This window comes from Heloderma suspectum, chromosome W (assembly GCF_057233095.1).
Source record: "Heloderma suspectum isolate Gila_16-S chromosome W, 16-S_ref, whole genome shotgun sequence".
NCBI lineage: Eukaryota > Metazoa > Chordata > Lepidosauria > Squamata > Helodermatidae > Heloderma > Heloderma suspectum.
Genome location: NC_139475.1, coordinates 46,359,300 through 46,383,679, shown reverse-complemented (window position 1 = coordinate 46,383,679; position 24,380 = coordinate 46,359,300).

Sequence of the window (24,380 nt, the reverse complement as noted above, 5' to 3'; positions counted from 1 at the left end):
GGAAAGCCCAAGAGGATGGAGGATGGAGTTCTTCCCTGCAGGCGTAACAAAGGCTGCTGGAGTGGAGGATGCCTTCCCAGTTCCCCCCACCCCGACCCATTCAGAAAGACGAAGTACATAGGGGCACATGGAGTTGAAAAGCAAAAGGATTAATCCTGGAAAGCCTAGGATGTTGCAGGATGGAGTCCTTCCCAGCAGGCCTAACAAAGGCTGCTGGAGTGGAGGATGCCTTCCCAGTTCCCCCCACCCCGACCCACTCAGAAAGACTAAGAACATAGGGTCACATGGAGTTGAAAAGCACAAGGATTAATCCTGGAAAGCCTAGGAGGATGCAGGATGGAGTCCTTCCCGGCCGGCCTAACAAAGGCTGCTGGAGTGGAGGATGCCTTCCCAGTTCCCCCCACCCCGACCCACTCAGAAAGACTAAGTGCATAGGGGCACATGGAGTTGAAAAGCACATGGATAAATGACTGGAAAGCCCAGCAGGATGGAGGATGGAGTCCTTCCCGGCAGGCCTAACAAAGGATGATGGAGGATGTATTCCCAGTTCCCCCCGCCCCAACCCTCTCAGAGCCCTAAATACATAGGGGCACATGGAGTTGAAAAGCACATGGATTAATCCTGGAAAGCCGAGGAGGATGGAGGATGGAATCCTTCCCGGGAGGCCTAACAAAGGCTGCTGGAGTGGAGGATGCCTTCCCAGTTCCCCCACCCTGACCCACTCAGAAATGGTAGGTACATAGGGACAGATGGAGTTGAAAAGCACATGGATTAATCCTGGAAAGCCCAGGAGGATGGAGTCCTTCCTGGCAGGCCTAAAAAAGCCTGCTCGAGTGGAGGATGCCTTCTAGTTGCCCCCACCCCACCCCACTCAGAAAAAATAAGTTCATAGGGGCACATGGAGTTGAAAAGAACAGGGATTAATCCTGGAGAGCCAAGGAAGATGGAGGATGGAGTCCTTCCCGGCAGTCCTAACAAAGGCTGCTGGTCTGGAGGATGCCTTCCCCGTTCCCCCCAACCGAACCCTCTCAGAGCCCTAAGTACATAGGGGCACATGGAATTGAAAAGCACATGGATTAATCCTGGAAAGCCCAGGAGGATGGAAGATGGAGTCCTTCCCGGCAGGCCTAACAAAGGATGATGGAGGATGCATTCCCAGTTCCCCCGCCCCACCCTCTCAGAAACACTAAGTACATAGGGGCACATGGATTTGAAATGCACATGGATTAATCCTGGAAAGCCCAGGAGGATGGAGGATGGAGTCCTTCCCGGCAGATATAAGAAAGGATGCTGGAGGTTGTCTTCCCAGTTCCCCCACCCCAACCCACTCAGAGCCCTAAGTACATAGGGGCACATGGAGTTGAAAAGCACAAGGATTAATCCTGGAAAGCCCAGGAGGATGCAGGATGGAGTCCTTCCTGGCAGGCCTAACAAAGGATGCTGGAGGATTCCTTCCCCGTTCCCCCGCCCCAACCCACTCAGAAACGCTAGGTACATAGGGGCACATGGAGTTGAAAAGCACATGGATAAATGACTGGAAAGCCCAGCAGGATGGAGGATGGAGTCCTTCCCGGCAGGCCTAACAAAGGCTGCTGGAGTGGAGGATGCCGTCCCAGTTCCCCCCACCCCGACCCACTCAGAAAGACTAAGTACATAGGGGCACATGGAGTTGAAAAGCACAAGGATTAATCCTGGAAAGCCTAGGAGGATGCAGGATGGAGTCCTTCCGGGCAGGCCTAACAAACGCTGCTGGAGTGGAGGATGCCTTCCCAGTTCCCCCCACCCCGACCCACTAAGAAAAACTAAGTACATAGGGGCACATGGAGTTGAAAAGCACATGGACAAATGACTGGAAACCCCAGCAGGATGGAGGATGGAGTCCTTCCCGGCAGGCCTAACAAAGATTGATAGAGGATGCATTCCCAGTTCCCCCGCCCCAACCCTCTCAGAAATTCTAAGTACATAGGGGCACATGGAGTTGAAATTCACATGGATTAATCCTGGAAAGCCCAGGAGGATGGAGGATGGAATCCTTCCTGGCAGGCCTAACAAAGGATGAGGGAGGATGCATTCCCAGTTCCCCCGCCCCAACCCTCTCAGAAACACGAAGTACATAGGGGCACACGGAGTTGAAAAGCACGTGGATAAATGACTGGAAAGCCCAGGAGGATGGAGGATGGAGTCCTTCCTGGCAGTCCTGACAAAGGCTGGTGGAGGATGCCTTCCCGTTCCCCAGCCCCAAACTACTCAGAAAGACTCAGTATATAGGGGCACATGGAGTTGAAAAGCACATGGATAAATGACTGGAAAGCCCAAGAGGATGGAGGATGGAGTTCTTCCCTGCAGGCGTAACAAAGGCTGCTGGAGTGGAGGATGCCTTCCCAGTTCCCCCCACCCCGACCCATTCAGAAAGACGAAGTACATAGGGGCACATGGAGTTGAAAAGCAAAAGGATTAATCCTGGAAAGCCTAGGATGTTGCAGGATGGAGTCCTTCCCAGCAGGCCTAACAAAGGCTGCTGGAGTGGAGGATGCCTTCCCAGTTCCCCCCACCCCGACCCACTCAGAAAGACTAAGTACATAGGGGCACATGGAGTTGAAAAGCACAAGGATTAATCCTGGAAAGCCGAAGAGGATGGAGGATGGAATCCTTCCCGGCAGGCCTAACAAAGGCTGCTGGAGTGGAGGATGTCTTCCCAGTTCCCCCACCCTGACCCACTCAGAAACGCTAGGTACATAGGGACACATGGAGTTGAAAAGCACATGGATTAATCCTGGAAACCCCAGGAGGATGGAGGATGGAGTCCTTCCCGGCAGGCCTAACAAAGGATGATGGAGTGGAGGATGCCTTCCCAGTTCCCCCCACCCCGACCCACTCAGAAAGACTAAGTACATAGGGGCACATGGAGTTGAAAAGCACGTGGATAAATGACTGGAAAGCCCAGGAGGATGGAGGATGGAGTCCTTCCTGGCAGTCCTGACAAAGGCTGGTGGAGGATGCCTTCCCGTTCCCCAGCCCCAACCCACTCAGAAAGACTAAGTACATAGGGGCACATGGAGTTGAAAAGCACAAGGATTAATCCTGGAAAGCCGAAGAGGATGGAGGATGGAATCCTTCCCGGCAGGCCTAACAAAGGCTGCTGGAGTGGAGGATGTCTTCCCAGTTCCCCCACCCTGACCCACTCAGAAACGCTAGGTATATAGGGACACATGGAGTTGAAAAGCACATGGATAAATGACTGGAAAGCCCAGCAGGATGGAGGATGGAGTCCTTCCTGGCAGTCCTGACAAAGGCTGGTGGAGGATGCATTCCCGTTCCCCAGCCCCAACCCACTCAGAAAGACTAAGTACATAGGGGCACATGGAGTTGAAAAGCACATGGATAAATGACTGGAAAGCCCAGCAGGATGGAGGATGGAGTCCTTCCCGGCAGGCCTAACAAAGGCTGCTGGAGTGGAGGATGCCGTCCCAGTTCCCCCCACCCCGACCCACTCAGAAAGACTAAGTACATAGGGGCACATGGAGTTGAAAAGCACAAGGATTAATCCTGGAAAGCCTAGGAGGATGCAGGATGGAGTCCTTCCGGGCAGGCCTAACAAACGCTGCTGGAGTGGAGGATGCCTTCCCAGTTCCCCCCACCCCGACCCACTAAGAAAAACTAAGTACATAGGGGCACATGGAGTTGAAAAGCACATGGACAAATGACTGGAAAGCCCAGCAGGATGGAGGATGGAGTCCTTCCCGGCAGGCCTAACAAAGATTGATAGAGGATGCATTCCCAGTTCCCCCGCCCCAACCCTCTCAGAAACTCTAAGTACATAGGGGCACATGGAGTTGAAATTCACATGGATTAATCCTGGAAAGCCCAGGAGGATGGAGGATGGAATCCTTCCTGGCAGGCCTAACAAAGGATGAGGGAGGATGCATTCCCAGTTCCCCCGCCCCAACCCTCTCAGAAACACGAAGTACATAGGGGCACATGGAGTTGAAAAGCACGTGAATAAATGACTGGAAAGCCCAGGAGGATGGAGGATGGAGTCCTTCCTGGCAGTCCTGACAAAGGCTGGTGGAGGATGCCTTCCCGTTCCCCAGCCCCAACCCACTCAGAAAGACTCAGTATATAGGGGCACATGGAGTTGAAAAGCACATGGATAAATGACTGGAAAGCCCAAGAGGATGGAGGATGGAGTCCTTCCCTGCAGGCGTAACAAAGGCTGCTGGAGTGGAGGATGCCTTCCCAGTTACCCCCACCCCGACCCATTCAGAAAGACTAAGTACATAGGGGCACATGGAGTTGAAAAGCAAAAGGATTAATCCTGGAAAGCCTAGGATGTTGCAGGATGGAGTCCTTCCCAGCAGGCCTAACAAAGGCTGCGGGAGTGGAGGATGCCTTCCCAGTTCCCCCCACCCCGACCCACTCAGAAACACTAAGCACATAGGGGCACATGGAGTTGAAAAGCACAAGGATTAATCCTGGAAAGCCGAAGAGGATGGAGGATGGAATCCTTCCCGGCAGGCCTAACAAAGGCTGCTGGAGTGGAGGATGTCTTCCCAGTTCCCCCACCCTGACCCACTCAGAAACGCTAGGTACATAGGGACACATGGAGTTGAAAAGCACATGGATTAATCCTGGAAACCCCAGGAGGATGGAGGATGGAGTCCTTCCCGGCAGGCCTAACAAAGGATGATGGAGTGGAGGATGCCTTCCCAGTTCCCCCCACCCCGACCCACTCAGAAAGACTAAGCACATAGGGGCACATGGAGTTGAAAAGCACAAGGATTAATCCTGGAAAGCCGAAGAGGATGGAGGATGGAATCCTTCCCGGCAGGCCTAACAAATGCTGCTGGAGTGGAGGATGTCTTCCCAGTTCCCCCACCCTGACCCACTCAGAAACGCTAGGTACATAGGGACACATGGAGTTGAAAAGCACATGGATTAATCCTGGAAACCCCAGGAGGATGGAGGATGGAGTCCTTCCCGGCAGGCCTAACAAAGGATGGTGGAGTGGAGGATGCCTTCCCAGTTCCCCCCACCCCGACCCACTCAGAAAGACTAAGTACATAGGGGCACATGGAGTTGAAAAGCAAAAGGATTAATCCTGGAAAGCCTAGGAGGATGCAGGATGGAGTCCTTCCCAGCAGGCCTAACAAAGGCTGCTGGAGTGGAGGATGCCTTCCCAGTTCCCCCCACCCCGACCCACTCAGAAAGACTAAGTACATAGGGGCACATGGAGTTGAAAAGCACGTGGATAAATGACTGGAAAGCCCAGGAGGATGGAGGATGGAGTCCTTCCTGCCAGTCCTGACAAAGGCTGGTGGAGGATGCCTTCCCGTTCCCCAGCCCCAACCCACTCAGAAAGACTAAGTACATAGGGGCACATGGAGTTGAAAAGCACAAGGATTAATCCTGGAAAGCCGAAGAGGATGGAGGATGGAATCCTTCCCGGCAGGCCTAACAAAGGCTGCTGGAGTGGAGGATGTCTTCCCAGTTCCCCCACCCTGACCCACTCAGAAACGCTAGGTACATAGGGACACATGGAGTTGAAAAGCACATGGATAAATGACTGGAAAGCCCAGCAGGATGGAGGATGGAGTCCTTCCCAGCAGGCCTAACAAAGGCTGCTGGCGTGGAGGATGCCGTCCCAGTTCCTCCCACCCCGACTCACTCAGAAAGACGAAGTACATAGGGGCACATAGAGTTGAAAAGCACATGGATTAATCCTGGAAAGCCCAAGAGGATGGAGAATGGAGTCCTTCCCTGCAGGCGTAACAAAGGCTGCTGGAGTGGAGGATGCCTTCCCAGTTCCCCCCACCCCGACCCACTCAGAAAGACTAAGTACATAGGGGCACATGGAGTTGAAAAGCAAAAGGATTAATCCTGGAAAGCCTAGGAGGATGCAGGATGGAGTCGTTCCCGGAAGGCCGAACAAAGGCTGCTGGAGTGGAGGATGCCTTCCCAGTTCCCCCCACCCCGACCCACTCAGAAAGACTAAGTACATAGGGGCACATGGAGTTGAAAAGCACATGGATTAATCCTGGAAAGCCCAGCAGGATGGAGGATGGAGTCCTTCCTGGCAGGCCTAACAAAGGATGCTGGAGGATTCCTTCCCCGTTCCCCCGCCCCAACCCACTCAGAAACACTAAATACATAGGGGCACATGGAGTTGAAAAGCACATGGATTAATCCTGGAAAGCCGAGGAGGATGGAGGATGGAATCCTTCCCGGCAGGCCTAACAAAGGCTGCTGGAGTGGAGGATGCCTTCCCAGTTCCCCCACCCTGACCCACTCAGAAACACTAGGTAGATAGGGACACATGCAGTTGAAAAGGACATGGATTAATCCTGGAAAGCGCAGGAGGATGGAGGACGGAATCCTTCCCGGCAGGCCTAACAAAGGCTGCTGGAGTGGAGGATGCCTTCCCAGTTCCCCCCACCCCAACCCCCTCAGAACCTTAACTACATAGGGGCACATGGTGTTGAAAAGCACAAGGATTAATCCTGGAAAGCCCAGGAGGATGGTGGATGGAGTCCTTCCCGGCAGGCCTAACAAAGGCTGCTGGAGTGGAGGATGCCTTCCCAGTTCCCCCACCCCAACCCACTCAGAGCCCTAAGTACCTAGCGGCACATGGAGTTGAAAAGCACGTCGATTAATCCTGGAAAGCCCAGGAGGATGGAGGATGGAGTCCTTCCCGGCAGGCCTAACAAAGACTGATAGAGGATGCATTCCCAGTTCCCCCGCGCCAACCCTCTCAGAAACACTAAGTACATAGGGGCACATGGAGTTGAAATTCACATGGATTAATCCTGGAAAGCCCAGGAGGATGGAGGATGGAGTCCTTCCTGGCAGTCCTGACAAAGGCTGGTGGAGGATGCCTTCCCGTTCCCCAGCCCCAACCCACTCAGAAAGACTAAGTACATAGGGGCACATGGAGTTGAAAAGCACATGGATAAATGACTGGAAAGCCCAGCAGGATGGAGGATGGAGTCCTTCCCAGCAGGCGTAACAAAGGCTGCTGGAGTGGAGGATGCCTTCCCAGTTCCCCCCACCCCGACCCACTCAGAAAGATGAAGTACATAGGGGCACATGGAGTTGAAAAGCACAAGGATTAATCCTGGAAAGCCGAAGAGGATGGAGGATGGAATCCTTCCCGGCAGGCCTAACAAAGGCTGCTGGAGTGGAGGATGTCTTCCCAGTTCCCCCAACCTGACCCACTCAGAAACGCTAGGTACATAGGGACACATGGAGTTGAAAAGCACATGGATTAATCCTGGAAAGCCTAGGAGGATGGAGGATGGAGTCCTTCCCAGCAGGCCTAACAAAGGCTGCTGGAGTGGAGGATGCCTTCCCAGTTCCCCCCACCCCGACCCACTCAGAAAGACTAAGTACATAGGGGCACATGGAGTTGAAAAGCACAAGGATTAATCCTGGAAAACCGAAGAGGATCGAGGATGGAATCCTTCCCGGCAGGCCTAACAAAGGCTGCTGGAGTGGAGGATGCCTTCCCAGTTCCCCCACCCTGACCCACTCAGAAAGACTAAGTACATAGGGGCACATGGAGTTGAAAAGCACATGGATAAATGACTGGAAAGCCCAGCAGGATGGAGGATGGAGTCCTTCCCGGCAGGCCTAACAAAGGATGATGGAGGATGTATTCCCAGTTCCCCCCGCCCCAACCCTCTCAGAGCCCTAAATACATAGGGGCACATGGAGTTGAAAAGCACATGGATTAATCCTGGAAAGCCGAGGAGGATGGAGGATGGAATCCTTCCCGGCAGGCCTAACAAAGGCTGCTGGAGTGGAGGATGCCTTCCCAGTTCCCCCACCCTGACCCACTCAGAAATGGTAGGTAGATAGGGACACATGGAGTTGAAAAGCACATGGATTAATCCTGGAAAGCCCAGGAGGATGGAGTCCTTCCTGGCAGGCCTAAAAAAGCCTGCTCGAGTGGAGGATGCCTTCTAGTTGCCCCCACCCGAACCCACTCAGAAAAAATAAGTTCATAGGGGCACATGGAGTTGAAAAGAACAGGGATTAATCCTGCAGAGCCAAGGAAGATGGAGGATGGAGTCCTTCCCGGCAGTCCTAACAAAGGCTGCTGGTCTGGAGGATGCCTTCCCCGTTCCCCCCAACCGAACCCTCTCAGAGCCCTAAGTACATAGGGGCACATGGAATTGAAAAGCACATGGATTAATCCTGGAAAGCCCAGGAGGATGGAAGATGGAGTCCTTCCCGGCAGGCCTAACAAAGGATGATGGAGGATGCATTCCCAGTTCCCCCGCCCCACCCTCTCAGAAACACTAAGTACATAGGGGCACATGGATTTGAAATGCACATGGATTAATCCTGGAAAGCCCAGGAGGATGGAGGATGGAGTCCTTCCCGGCAGATATAAGAAAGGATGCTGGAGGTTGTCTTCCCAGTTCCCCCACCCCAACCCACTCAGAGCCCTAAGTACATAGGGGCACATGGAGTTGAAAAGCACAAGGATTAATCCTGGAAAGCCCAGGAGGATGCAGGATGGAGTCCTTCCTGGCAGGCCTAACAAAGGATGCTGGAGGATTCCTTCCCCGTTCCCCCGCCCCAACCCACTCAGAAACGCTAGGTACATAGGGGCACATGGAGTTGAAAAGCACATGGATAAATGACTGGAAAGCCCAGCAGGATGGAGGATGGAGTCCTTCCCGGCAGGCCTAACAAAGGCTGCTGGAGTGGAGGATGCCGTCCCAGTTCCCCCCACCCCGACCCACTCAGAAAGACTAAGTACATAGGGGCACATGGAGTTGAAAAGCACAAGGATTAATCCTGGAAAGCCTAGGAGGATGCAGGATGGAGTCCTTCCGGGCAGGCCTAACAAACGCTGCTGGAGTGGAGGATGCCTTCCCAGTTCCCCCCACCCCGACCCACTAAGAAAAACTAAGTACATAGGGGCACATGGAGTTGAAAAGCACATGGACAAATGACTGGAAACCCCAGCAGGATGGAGGATGGAGTCCTTCCCGGCAGGCCTAACAAAGATTGATAGAGGATGCATTCCCAGTTCCCCCGCCCCAACCCTCTCAGAAACTCTAAGTACATAGGGGCACATGGAGTTGAAATTCACATGGATTAATCCTGGAAAGCCCAGGAGGATGGAGGATGGAATCCTTCCTGGCAGGCCTAACAAAGGATGAGGGAGGATGCATTCCCAGTTCCCCCGCCCCAACCCTCTCAGAAACACGAAGTACATAGGGGCACACGGAGTTGAAAAGCACATGGATAAATGACTGGAAAGCCCAGGAGGATGGAGGATGGAGTCCTTCCTGGCAGTCCTGACAAAGGCTGGTGGAGGATGCCTTCCCGTTCCCCAGCCCCAAACTACTCAGAAAGACTCAGTATATAGGGGCACATGGAGTTGAAAAGCACATGGATAAATGACTGGAAAGCCCAAGAGGATGGAGGATGGAGTTCTTCCCTGCAGGCGTAACAAAGGCTGCTGGAGTGGAGGATGCCTTCCCAGTTCCCCCCACCCCGACCCATTCAGAAAGACGAAGTACATAGGGGCACATGGAGTTGAAAAGCAAAAGGATTAATCCTGGAAAGCCTAGGATGTTGCAGGATGGAGTCCTTCCCAGCAGGCCTAACAAAGGCTGCTGGAGTGGAGGATGCCTTCCCAGTTCCCCCCACCCCGACCCACTCAGAAAGACTAAGTACATAGGGGCACATGGAGTTGAAAAGCACAAGGATTAATCCTGGAAAGCCGAAGAGGATGGAGGATGGAATCCTTCCCGGCAGGCCTAACAAAGGCTGCTGGAGTGGAGGATGTCTTCCCAGTTCCCCCACCCTGACCCACTCAGAAACGCTAGGTACATAGGGACACATGGAGTTGAAAAGCACATGGATTAATCCTGGAAACCCCAGGAGGATGGAGGATGGAGTCCTTCCCGGCAGGCCTAACAAAGGATGATGGAGTGGAGGATGCCTTCCCAGTTCCCCCCACCCCGACCCACTCAGAAAGACTAAGTACATAGGGGCACATGGAGTTGAAAAGCAAAAGGATTAATCCTGGAAAGCCTAGGAGGATGCAGGATGGAGTCCTTCCCAGCAGGCCTAACAAAGGCTGCTGGAGTGGAGGATGCCTTCCCAGTTCCCCCCACCCCGACCCACTCAGAAAGACTAAGTACATAGGGGCACATGGAGTTGAAAAGCACGTGGATAAATGACTGGAAAGCCCAGGAGGATGGAGGATGGAGTCCTTCCTGGCAGTCCTGACAAAGGCTGGTGGAGGATGCCTTCCCGTTCCCCAGCCCCAACCCACTCAGAAAGACTAAGTACATAGAGGCACATGGAGTTGAAAAGCACAAGGATTAATCCTGGAAAGCCGAAGAGGATGGAGGATGGAATCCTTCCTGGCAGGCCTAACAAAGGCTGCTGGAGTGGAGGATGTCTTCCCAGTTCCCCCACCCTGACCCACTCAGAAACGCTAGGTACATAGGGACACATGGAGTTGAAAAGCACATGGATAAATGACTGGAAACCCCAGGAGGATGGAGGATGGAGTCCTTCCTGGCAGTCCTGACAAAGGCTGGTGGAGGATGCCTTCCCGTTCCCCAGCCCCAACCCACTCAGAAAGACTAAGTACATAGGGGCACATGGAGTTGAAAAGCACATGGATAAATGACTGGAAAGCCCAGCAGGATGGAGGATGGAGTCCTTCCCGGCAGGCCTAACAAAGGCTGCTGGAGTGGAGGATGCCGTCCCAGTTCCCCCCACCCCGACCCACTCAGAAAGACTAAGTACATAGGGGCACATGGAGTTGAAAAGCACAAGGATTAATCCTGGAAAGCCTAGGAGGATGCAGGATGGAGTCCTTCCGGGCAGGCCTAACAAACGCTGCTGGAGTGGAGGATGCCTTCCCAGTTCCCCCCACCCCGACCCACTAAGAAAAACTAAGTACATAGGGGCACATGGAGTTGAAAAGCACATGGACAAATGACTGGAAAGCCCAGCAGGATGGAGGATGGAGTCCTTCCCGGCAGGCCTAACAAAGATTGATAGAGGATGCATTCCCAGTTCCCCCGCCCCAACCCTCTCAGAAACTCTAAGTACATAGGGGCACATGGAGTTGAAATTCACATGGATTAATCCTGGAAAGCCCAGGAGGATGGAGGATGGAATCCTTCCTGGCAGGCCTAACAAAGGATGAGGGAGGATGCATTCCCAGTTCCCCCGCCCCAACCCTCTCAGAAACACGAAGTACATAGGGGCACATGGAGTTGAAAAGCACGTGAATAAATGACTGGAAAGCCCAGGAGGATGGAGGATGGAGTCCTTCCTGGCAGTCCTGACAAAGGCTGGTGGAGGATGCCTTCCCGTTCCCCAGCCCCAACCCACTCAGAAAGACTCAGTATATAGGGGCACATGGAGTTGAAAAGCACATGGATAAATGACTGGAAAGCCCAAGAGGATGGAGGATGGAGTCCTTCCCTGCAGGCGTAACAAAGGCTGCTGGAGTGGAGGATGCCTTCCCAGTTACCCCCACCCCGACCCATTCAGAAAGACTAAGTACATAGGGGCACATGGAGTTGAAAAGCAAAAGGATTAATCCTGGAAAGCCTAGGATGTTGCAGGATGGAGTCCTTCCCAGCAGGCCTAACAAAGGCTGCGGGAGTGGAGGATGCCTTCCCAGTTCCCCCCACCCCGACCCACTCAGAAAGACTAAGTACATAGGGGCACATGGAGTTGAAAAGCACAAGGATTAATCCTGGAAAGCCGAAGAGGATGGAGGATGGAATCCTTCCCGGCAGGCCTAACAAAGGCTGCTGGAGTGGAGGATGTCTTCCCAGTTCCCCCACCCTGACCCACTCAGAAACGCTAGGTACATAGGGACACATGGAGTTGAAAAGCACATGGATTAATCCTGGAAACCCCAGGAGGATGGAGGATGGAGTCCTTCCCGGCAGGCCTAACAAAGGATGATGGAGTGGAGGATGCCTTCCCAGTTCCCCCCACCCCGACCCACTCAGAAAGACTAAGTACATAGGGGCACATGGAGTTGAAAAGCAAAAGGATTAATCCTGGAAAGCCTAGGAGGATGCAGGATGGAGTCCTTCCCAGCAGGCCTAACAAAGGCTGCTGGAGTGGAGGATGCCTTCCCAGTTCCCCCCACCCCGACCCACTCAGAAAGACTAAGTACATAGGGGCACATGGAGTTGAAAAGCACGTGGATAAATGACTGGAAAGCCCAGGAGGATGGAGGATGGAGTCCTTCCTGGCAGTCCTGACAAAGGCTGGTGGAGGATGCCTTCCCGTTCCCCAGCCCCAACCCACTCAGAAAGACTAAGTACATAGGGGCACATGGAGTTGAAAAGCACAAGGATTAATCCTGGAAAGCCGAAGAGGATGGAGGATGGAATCCTTCCTGGCAGGCCTAACAAAGGCTGCTGGAGTGGAGGATGTCTTCCCAGTTCCCCCACCCTGACCCACTCAGAAACGCTAGGTACATAGGGACACATGGAGTTGAAAAGCACATGGATAAATGACTGGAAAGCCCAGCAGGATGGAGGATGGAGTCCTTCCCAGCAGGCCTAACAAAGGCTGCTGGCGTGGAGGATGCCGTCCCAGTTCCCCCCACCCCGACTCACTCAGAAAGACGAAGTACATAGGGGCACATAGAGTTGAAAAGCACATGGATTAATCCTGGAAAGCCCAAGAGGATGGAGAATGGAGTCCTTCCCTGCAGGCGTAACAAAGGCTGCTGGAGTGGAGGATGCCTTCCCAGTTCCCCCCACCCCGACCCACTCAGAAAGACTAAGTACATAGGGGCACATGGAGTTGAAAAGCAAAAGGATTAATCCTGGAAAGCCTAGGAGGATGCAGGATGGAGTCGTTCCCGGAAGGCCGAACAAAGGCTGCTGGAGTGGAGGATTCCTTCCCCGTTCCCCCGCCCCAACCCACTCAGAAACACTAAATACATAGGGGCACATGGAGTTGAAAAGCACATGGATTAATCCTGGAAAGCCGAGGAGGATGGAGGATGGAATCCTTCCCGGCAGGCCTAACAAAGGCTGCTGGAGTGGAGGATGCCTTCCCAGTTCCCCCACCCTGACCCACTCAGAAATGGTAGGTACATAGGGACACAGGGAGTTGAAAAGCACATGGATTAATCCTGGAAAGCCCAGGAGGATGGAGTCCTTCCTGGCAGGCCTAAAAAAGCCTGCTCGAGTGGAGGATGCCTTCTAGTTGCCCCCACCCCGACCCACTCAGAAAAAATAAGTTCATAGGGGCACATGGACTTGAAAAGAACAGGGATTAATCCTGGAGAGCCAAGGAAGATGGAGGATGGAGTCCTTCCCGGCAGTCCTAACAAAGGCTGCTGGTCTGGAGGATGCCTTCCCCGTTCCCCCCAACCGAACCCTCTCAGAGCCCTAAGTACATAGGGGCACATGGAATTGAAAAGCACATGGATTAATCCTGGAAAGCCTAGGAGGATGGAAGATGGAGTCCTTCCCGGCAGGCCTAACAAAGGATGATGGAGGATGCATTCCCAGTTCCCCCGCCCCACCCTCTCAGAAACACTAAGTACATAGGGGCACATGGATTTGAAATGCACATGGATTTGAAATGCACATGGATTAATCTTGGAATGCCCAGAAGGACGGAGTATGGAGTCCTTCCCGGCAGGCCTAAAAAGGATGCTGGAGGATACCTTCCCAGTTCCCCCCGCCCCAACCCACTCAGGAACTCTAAATGCATAGGGGCACATGGAGATGAAAAGCACAGATATTAATCCTGGAAAGCCCAGGAGGATGGAGGATGGAGTCCTTCCCGGCAGGCCTGAGAAAGCCTGCTGGAGAATGCCTTCCCAGTTCCCCTGCCGCAACCCACTCAAAAACACTAAGTACATGGGGGCACATGGAGTTGAATAGCACGTCGATTAATCCTGGAAAGCCCTGGAGGATGGAGGATGGAGTCCTTCCCGGCAGGCCTGACAAAGGCTGCTGGAGGATGCCTTCCCAGTTCCCCCGCCCTAACCCACTCAGAAACACTAAGTACATCGGGGCACATGGAGTTGAATAGCACGTCGATTAATCCTGGAATGCCCAAGAGGATGGAGGATGGAGTCTTTCCTGTCAGGACTGACAAAGGTTGCTGGAGTGGAGGATGCCTTCCCAGTTCCCCCCACCCCAACCCCCTCAGAACCTTAACTACATAGGGGCACATGGTGTTGAAAAGCACAAGGATTAATCCTGGAAAGCCCAGGAGGATGGTGGATGGAGTCCTTCCCGGCAGGCCTAACAAAGGCTGCTGGAGTGGAGGATGCCTTCCCAGTTCCCCCACCCCAACCCACTCAGAGCCCTAAGTACATAGCGGCACATGGAGTTGAAAAGCACCTCGATTAATCCTGGAAAGCCCAGGAGGATGGAGGATGGAGTCCTTCCCGGCAGGCCTAACAAAGATTGATAGAGGATGCATTCCCAGTTCCCCCGCCCCAACCCTCTCAGAAACACTAAGTACATAGCGGCACATGGAGTTGAAAAGCACATGGATAAATGACTGGAAAGCCCAGCAGGATGGAGGATGGAGTCCTTCCCAGCAGGCCTAACAAAGGCTGCTGGAGTGGAGGATGCCGTCCCAGTTCCCCCCACCCCGACCCACTCAGAAAGACGAAGTACATAGGGGCACATACAGTTGAAAAGCACATGGATTAATCCTGGAAAGCCCAAGAGGATGGAGAATGGAGTCCTTCCCTGCAGGCGTAACAAAGGCTGCTGGAGTGGAGGATGCCTTCCCAGTTCCCCCCACCCCGACCGACTCAGAAAGACTAAGCACATAGTGGCACATGGAGTTGAAAAGCACAAGGATTAATCCTGGAAAGCCGAAGAGGATGGAGGATGGAATCCTTCCCGGCAGGCCTAACAAAGGCTGCTGGAGTGGAGGATGTCTTCCCAGTTCCCCCACCCTGACCCACTCAGAAACGCTAGGTACATAGGGACACATGGAGTTGAAAAGCACATGGATTAATCCTGGAAACCCCAGGAGGATGGAGGAAGGAGTCCTTCCCGGCAGGCCTAACAAAGGATGATGGAGGATGTATTCCCAGTTCCCCCCGCCCCAACCCTCTCAGAACCCTAAGTACATAGGGGCACATGGAGTTGAAAAGCACAAGGATTAATCCTGGAAAGCCCAGGAGGATGCAGGATGGAGTCCTTCCTGGCAGATATAAGAAAGGATGCTGGAGGTTGCCTTCCCCGTTCCCCCGCCCCAACCCACTCAGAAACACTAAATACATAGGGGCACATGGAGTTGAAAAGCACATGGATTAATCCTGGAAAGCCGAGGAGGATGGGGTCCTTCCTGGCAGGCCTAAAAAAGCCTGCTCGAGTGGAGGATGCCTTCTCGTTGCCCCCACCCCGACCCACTCAGAAAAAATAAGTTCATAGGGGCACATGGAGTTGAAAAGAACAGGGATTAATCCTGGAGAGCCAAGGAAGATGGAGGATGGAGTCCTTCCCGGCAGTCCTAACAAAGGCTGCTGGTCTGGAGGATGCCTTCCCTGTTCCCCCCAACCCAACCCACTCAGAGCCCTAAGTACATAGGGGCACATGGAATTGAAAAGCACATGGATTAATCCTGGAAAGCCCAGGAGGATGGAAGATGGAGTCCTTCCCGGCAGGCCTAACAAAGGATGATGGAGGATGCATTCCCAGTTCCCCCGCCCCACCCTCTCAGAAACACTAAGTACATAGGGGCACATGGAGTTGAAATGCACATGGATTAATGTTGGAATGCCCAGAACGATGGAGTATGGAGTCCTTCCCGGCAGGCCTAAAAAGGATGCTGGAGGATACCTTCCCAGTTCCCCCCGCCCCAACCCACTCAGGAACTCTAAATGCATAGGGGCACATGGTGATGAAATGCACAGATATTAATCCTGGAACGCCCAGGGGGATGGAGGATGGAGTCCTTCCCGGCAGGCCTGACAAAGGCTGCTGGAGGATGCCTTCCCAGTTCCCCCGCCCTAACCCACTCAGAAACACTAAGTACATCGGGGCACATGGAGTTGAATAGCACGTCGATTAATCCTGGAATGCCCAAGAGGATGGAGGATGGAGTCTTTCCTGTCAGGACTGGCAAAGGTTGCTGGAGTGAAGGATGCCTTCCCACTTCCCCCCACCCCGACCCACTCAGAAACACTAAGTACACAGGGGCACATGGAGTTGAAAAGCACATGGATTAATCCTGGAAAGCCCAGGAGGATGGAGGATGGAGTCCTTCCCGGCAGGTCTAAGAAAGGATGCTGGAGGATGCCTTCCCCATTCTCCCGCGCCAACCTACTCAGAAAGGCTAAGTACATAGGGGCACATGGAGTTGAAAAGCACATGGATTAATCCTGGAAAGCCCAAGAGGATGGAGAATGGAGTCCTTCCTGGCAGGCCAAACAATGGCGGATGGAGTGGAGGATGCTGTCTCAGGTCCCCCCACCCTGACCCACTCAGAAATACTAGGTACATAGGAACACATGCAGTTGAAAAGGACATGGATTAATCCTGGAAAGCGCAGGAGGAGGGAGGATGGAATCCTTCCCGGCAGGCCTAACAAAGGCTGCTGGAGTGGAGGATGCCTTCGCGTTCCCCTGCCCCAACCCACTCAGAAAAACAAAGAACATAGGGGCACATGGAGTTGAAAAGTACATAGATTAATCCTGGAAAGCCCAGGAGGATGTAGGATGGAATCCTTTCCGGCAAGCCTAACAAAGGCTGCTGGAGGATGCCTTCGAAGTTCCCCCTGCCCCAACCCTCTCAGAAACAATCAGTAAATAGTGGTACATGGAGTTGAAAAGCACATGGATTAATCCTGGAAATCCCAGGATGATGGAGGATGGAGTCCTTCCCCGCAGGCCTGAGAAAGGCTGCTGGAGGATACCTTCCCCGTTCCCCCCGCCCCAACCGACGCAGGAACACTAAATACATAGGGGCACATGGAGATGAAAAGCATAGATATTAATCCTGGAAAGCCCAGGGGGATGGAGGATGGAGTCCTTCCCGGCAGGCCTGAGAAAGGCTGCTGGAGGATGCCTTCTCAGTTCCCCCACCGCAACCCACTCAAAAACACTAAGTACATGGGGGACATGGAGTTGAATAGGACGTCGATTAATCCTGGGAAGCCCTGGAGGATGGAGTCCTTCCCGGCAGGCCTGACAAAGGCTGCTGGAGGATGCCTTCCCAGTTCCCCCGCCCTAACCCACTCAGAAACACTAAGTCCATCGGGGCACATGGAGTTGAATAGCACGTCGATTAATCCTGGAAAGCCCAAGAGGATGGAGGATGGAGTCCTTCCCGTCAGGACTGACAAAGGCTGCTGGAGTGGAGGATGCCTTCCCAGTTCCCCCGCCCTAACCCACTCAGAAACACTAAGTCCATCGGGGCACATAAAGTTGAAAAGCACATGGATTAATCCTGGAAAGCCCAGGAGGATGGAGGATGGAGTCCTTCCCTGCAGGCCTAAAAAGGATGCTGGAGGATGGCTTGCCCGTTCCCCCCGCCCCATCCCATTCAGAAACAGTAAGTACATAGGGGCACATGGAGTTGAAAAGCTCATGGATTAATCCTGGAAAGCCCAGGAGGATGGAGGATGGAGTCAACAATGCAGTGATTACTCGAAGCCAACATGGATTTGTCAAAAACAAGTCCTGCCAGACAAATCTGATCTCATTTTTTGATCAAGTCACCTCCCTTGTAGACCGTGGGAATGCTGTAGACATCATATACCTCGACTTCAGCAAAGCTTTCGACAAAGTGCCCCATGATATCCTGATGAGCAAACTAGCTCGAAGTGGGCTAGATGAAACAACGATCATGTGGATCCACAGTTGGCTACAGAATCGGACCCAAAGAGTGCTTATCAATGGGACCTTCTCAAGCTGGGGAGAGGTAACGAGTGGGGTACCGCAGGGCTCAGTCCTGGGCCCAGTGCTCTTCAATATTTTTATTAATGACTTGGAGGAGGAGGTGCAGGGAATGCTGATCAAATTTGCAGATGACACAAAATTGGGAGGGATAGCTAATACTTTGGAAGACAGAAACAAAATTCAAAGTGATCTTGATAGACTGGAGTGCTGGGCAGAAAACAACAGAATGGCATTTAATAGGGACAAATGCCAAGTTCTGCACCTAGGAAAAAGAAACCAAATGCACAGTTACAAGATGGGGGATACGTGGCTCAACCACACTACGAGCGAGAAGGATCTTGGAATTGTCGTCGATCACAAGCTGAATATGAGCCAACAATGTGATGTGGCTGCAAAAAAGGCAAATGCTATTTTGGGCTGCATTCATAGAAGCATCGCTTCCAAATCCCGGGAAGTACTAGTTCCCCTCTACTCAGCACTGGTTAGGCCTCATCTGGAGTACTGTGTCCAGTTCTGGGCACCACACTTTAAGAAGGATGCAGACAAGCTGGAGAGGGTTCAAAGGAGGGCAACAAAGATGATCAGGGGACTGGAAACAAAGCCCTATGAAGAGAGACTGAAAGAACTGGGCATGTTTAGCCTTGAGAAGAGAAGACTGAGGGGAGATATGATAGCGCTCTTCAAGTACTTGAAAGGTTGTCACAGAGAAGAAGGCCAGGATCTCTTCTCGATCATCCCAGAGTGCAGGACACGGAATAATGGGCTCAAGTTACAGGAAGCCAGATTCCGACTGAACATCAGGAAAAACTTCCTGAGTGTCAGAGCAATACGGCAATGGAACCAATTACCTGGGGAGGTGGTGGGCTCTCCCACACTGGAGGCCTTCAAGACGAGGCTGGACAGCCATTTGTCAGGGATGCTCTGACTTGGATTCCTGCATTGAGCAGGGGGTTGGACTCGATGGCCTTGTAGGCCCCTTCCAACCCTACTATTCTATGATTCTATTCTATGATTCTATGATTCTATGAGTCCTTCCCGGCAGGCCTAAGAAAGGATGCTGGAGGATGCCTTCCCCGCTCTCCCGCCCCAACCTACTCAGAAAGGCTAAGTACATAGGGGCACATGGAGTTGAATAGCACGTCGATTAATCCTGGAAAGCCCAAGAGGATGGAGGATGGAGTCCTTCCCGTCAGGACTGACAAAGGCTGCTGGAGTGGAGGATGCCTTCCCACTTCCCCCCACCCTTACCCACTCAGAAACACTAGGTATATAGGGACACATGCAGTTGAAAAGGACATGGATTAATCCTGGAAAGCGCAGGAGGATGGAGGATGGAATCCTTCCCGGCAGGCCTAACAAAGGCTGCTGGAGTGGCGGATGCTTTCCCAGTTCCCCCCACCCCAACCCACTCAGAACCCTAACTACATAGGGGCACATGGAGTTGAAAAGCACAAGGATTAATCCTGGAAAGCCGTGGAGGATGGAGGATGGAGTCCTTACCAGCAGGCCTAAGAAAGGCTGCTGGAGTGGAGGATGCCTTCCCAGTTCCCACCACCTCAACTCACTCACAAACAGTAAGTTGATAGGGGCACATGGAGTTGAAAAGCACATGGATTAATCCTGGAAAGCCCAGGAGGTTGGAGGATGGAGTCCTTCCCTGCAGGACCAACAAAGGATGCTGGAGGATGCATTCCCAGTTCCCCCGCCCCAGCCCTCTCAGAAACACTAAATACATAGGGGACATGGAGATGAAAAGCAAATGGATTAATCCTGGAAAGCCCAGGAGTATGGAGGATGGAGTCCTTCCCGGGAAGCCTAACAAAGGCTGCTGGAGGATGCCTTCCCTGTTCTCCCTGCTCCTCCAACCCACCCAAAAATCACTAAGCATAGAGGCACATTCAGGTAAAGTAATCATATGAAATAACATTCCTTCACTGTAATAAAGTTTTAACTGCTGTGCGGTAGAATGGGGATACACAGAAATACACGGACACTCTTTCTGCAGCAGCGGCGCCTCTGGTCTCTAGTCTGGACTGGAGCAACTGAGGCTGCTGGCCACTCACACACTGCCATCCTATGTGTGAAGGCGGGATAAATGTTTGATGAGTTCCCTCCCCTCAATGATGTTATCTTGGGGGGGGGGGTGAGTGGGTGGCCTGGAGGGACCTCACCTGAACCTGACCTCACCTGAACCTGACCTCACCTTCACAAACAATAAAAAAAAGATGAGGTGACGTGCAGTTTGTGACTCATCCTCAAGCAAGCTACGTGCACTTCGTGACCCCGTCCCTCCCAGTGAAAGAAAGTCGCATCATTGCAGGAAACTGCATATTTATTAAACAGTTTCGTAAAATCCCTTTCGACATCTTTCGTCCCCATTTGCAAAGTTTCCTTCGTAAATTCTTTTGTAAAATTTTCAGCGGAGAAAAAAAAAAAGTTCCACGTGATCTCCGGTCCGCGTAGACTGGGGCGCCCCATTCCGGGGAGGGTTCTGCGGACCGGATGTGTCTGAATTCGATCCCATTTGACTTTCGGATGGATTTCTCTGACATCCCTAATCCTAGAGAGGTGTGCCTGCTGCTGCTGGGCCTGCTGCTGCCCCCCCCCCCCCCCACCACCAGGCCTTCTCTGTAGACTTCTGCCTGGCAGACCGCCACTCCCTGCAGGACCAGGCCCCCAGGTACTGAGCCAGCTGTGCTGCTCCACCTGCCCCTCCCTGGAGGAGCTACATAAGCTGGCTGGCTGAGATAGCCTAGGAGAGCCAGGGCCTGCAGGAGAGGCCACCATCACCACTGGGGAAGAGGCATGCCTGCTGCTGCTACCACCACCAGGCCTTCCCTGTAGACTTCCGCCTGGCAGAATGCCAGTCCCTGCAGGACCAGGCCTGGCATTATTTTTAAGGGGATTTTTAATTGTTTTTTTTTTGTTGTTTTGTTTTCTGAGGGATTTTGTTGTGTTTTTAGGGGGTGGGTAGCCTGCCTGATAGGCGGGAGTGAGGGGGCATGTGTCCACCTGATGGAGGCAGTGGGGGGAGTGTTGGGGGCCAGAACATACTGAGGCTGGGCGGCAGGTGCTGGCGGAGCGCTAGGGGCAGGCCATGACAGGTAAGGGGAACAAGGGAGAGATGTGTAATATCTGTCCCCTGCTCCGGGCCTGTCCAGAGCCAAAGGATGGCTGGGGGAGGCATAACCCCATCTTCTGGCCTTCGTTTGCTGCTCTGCAATGCCAGGTCTGTTACCCAGAAAACCTCCCTCATCCATGACATGATCCTGGATGAGGGTGCAGACCTGGCATGTATTACGGAGACCTGGCTGGCCGAGGCTGCTGCTCCAACCCTTGCAGCCATGTGTCCAGCTGGATTTTCGTATGCACAGCAGCCGAGGGCTGGGGATCAGGGAGGGGGAGTGGCTGTTATCTACCGAGAGTCCTTGGTCTTCACCAGACCCCCTCTCTGGGAGACCAAGGTTGCTGAGTGCATGTACTGGAGGTTGGGCCCAAAAGGCAGTCTGGGGATTCTGCTCGTGTACCGTCCACCCCGCTGCACAACTGACTCCCTGGCTGAGGTGCTGGAGGTGGTCTCTGATGTGCATGTACAGTCACCTAACTTATTGGTGTTGGGGGACTTCAACGTACATTCGGAGGCCATCCTCACAGGAGCACCTCGGGACTTCATGGAGACCATGGCCTCCTGGGAGCTGCACCATATTCTAACTGGGCCCACCCATGTAGCCGGTCATGCACTAGACCTTGTGTTTGTTTCTGGAGAAGCGGGGAGTGATCTGGAAGTCAGGGGTATATCCACCACCCCCTTGTGGTCAGATCACTATCTGGTGACGTTGGACTTCTCGGTTCCACAACCCCTCCGCAGGGGTGGAGGACCCATTAAAATGGTCCGCCCCAGGCGTCTTATGGATCGAAATGGATTCCTGAACGCGCTTGAGGATTCTCTGGGGCACGCCAACGGCCACTCGGTTGAGGCCCTGGTGGGTGGCTGGAATGCCGCAATCACTGGGGCATTAGATCAGGTGGCTCTGAAATGCCCTCTCCCCATGAACAGGGCTAGGACTGCACCATGGTTCAATCTGCAGTTACGAGCTCTGAAACAGGAGGTGAGAGGGCTAGAGCGCCGGTGGCGGACGTCTCGCTCCAAAGACGATCAGACACAGGCTAGAGCTGTATTTTCAGCCTATCACGTGGCGGTGATAGCAAAAAAGGAATATTATGCTGCCTCCATCGCGTCTGCAGAGTGCTGTCCCAGGAGGCTGTTCCAAGTGGTCCAGAGCCTGGTCGGTCCTGTGGCTCCAGAACCACTGGAGCATTCTAAGGCCTCCTGTGAGGCCTTGGCAAGGCACTTCGCAGATAAAATTGACCAGATTAGGTGTGTTACTCTGCATGCTGTGGATACAGTTAGTGAGCAAGAGGCAGCCTGTGGCAAACCGGTTTTGTGGGATAGGTTCCAGCTTCTTTCTCCTGATGAAGTGGACAAGGTGCTTTCAGCTGTAAGGCTGACCACCTGCTTACTTGATCCTTGCCCATCGTGGCTCATTATGGGCTGCAGAGAGAGACTGGTTGAGGGGATCAGGGCGGTGGTGAATGCCTCCCTTGAGGAGGGAGTGATGCCACCAGCCCTCAAGGAGGCAGTGATAAGACCGCTCTTAAAGAAGCTCTCCTTGGATCCTCAAGTTCTGAACAACTTTCGCCCAGTCTCAAATCTGCCATTTTTGGGCAAGGTGATTGAGCGGGTGGTGGCGGTGCAGTTGAAGGCACACTTGGAAGAAACTGATTATCTAGACCCATTTCAGTCGGGCTTCAGGCTTGGGCATGAGACAGAAACAGCCTTGGTAGATGATATGAGGAGGGCTCTGGATAGGGGTGAATGCTCCTTCCTTGTTCTCCTCAACCTCTCAGTGGCTTTTGATACCATTGACCAAGGTATCCTCCTGGACAGCCTGGAGGGGTTGGGCTTTGGAGACACCGTATTGCGGTGGTTCCGGTCCTTCCTCTCCGGCAGGTACCAGAGGGTAGCACTGGGAGAGGAGGTTTCGGACCCATGGCCACTCACTTGTGGGGTGCCACAGGGTTCCATCCTCTCCCCGATGCTATTTAACATCTATGTGAAGCCGCTGGGGGCTATCATCAGGAGGTTTGGGGTGCAGTGTCATCAATATGCGGATGACACGCAGCTCTACCTCTCGTTCAAATCTTCACCAAGGTTGGCCGTAGAATCCCTGTCCAAATGTCTGGAGACGGTGAGTGGCTGGATGGGGAGGAATAAGCTGAACCCTGACAAGACAGAGATACTTTTGGTGGGAGACAAGAGGAGGCTAGGGGATGTTGACCTGGTTTTGAATGGGGTACGGCTACCCTTGAAAGACCAGGTCTGCATCCTGGGGGTCATTTTGGACTCCCAGCTGTCCATGGAGGATCAGGTGTCAGCTGTGAGCCGGACAGCGCTGTATCAACTCCATCTGATACGGCGGCTGCGCCCCTTCCTTCCCATCTGCTCCCATCGGTAGTACATGCCCTGGTCTCCTCTCGTGTAGACTACTGTAATGCGCTCTACATGGGGTTACCCTTGAAGAGGGTTCGGAAGCTGCAGCTGGTACAGAACGCGGCGGCTCGCCTGAGTAAAGGCAGCCGCCGGCGAGATCACATCACTCCAGCGCTGAAGGAGTTGCACTGGTTACCAGTTGTTTTCCGGGCCAAATTCAAGGTGTTGGTTTTGACCTTTAAAACCCTATATGGTTCCTGCCCAGCCTATCTTAAGGAGCGCCTCCAGCAGCACCAGCCAGGCCGCTTAACAAGATCAGCCTCGGATGGCCTTCTCTCTGTCCCATCAGCCAGGACAGCTAGACTGGTGGGGACGAGGGAGAGGGCCTTTTCAGTGGTGGCCCCCACTCTGTGGAACTCCCTCCCTAGGGAACTCCGTCATGCCCCCTCTTTAATGAGCTTCCGTCGTGCATTAAAAACGTGGTTGTTCAGGCAGGCATTTGGGGTGGGTTAGGGTATTTTAGAAAATGTTTTTATTGGTTTTTATTGTATGTTGTACATCACCCAGAGTGGCTGGGTGACCAGCCAGATGGGCGATTAATAACTTTAATAATAAATAAAAAATAGACAGTGAAGTCAAGTGGGCCTTAGGAAGTATTACTAACAACAAAGCGGGCGGAGATGACAGTCTTCCAGCTGAGCTATTTAAGATCCTAAAAGATGATGCTGTTAAAGTGCTGCACTCAATATGCCAACAAATTTGGAACACTCAACAGTGGCCACAAGACTGGAAAAGGTCAGTTTACATTCCCATTCCAAAGAAGGGCAACGCCAAAGAGTGTTCAAACTACCATACAATTGCACTCATTTCACATGCCAGCAAGGTGATGCTCAAAATCCTACAAGCTAGGCTTCAGCAGTATGCGAACGGAGAACTACTGGAAGTACAAGCTGGGTTTCGAAGAGGCAGAGAAACTAGAGATCAAGTCACCAACATTCGCTG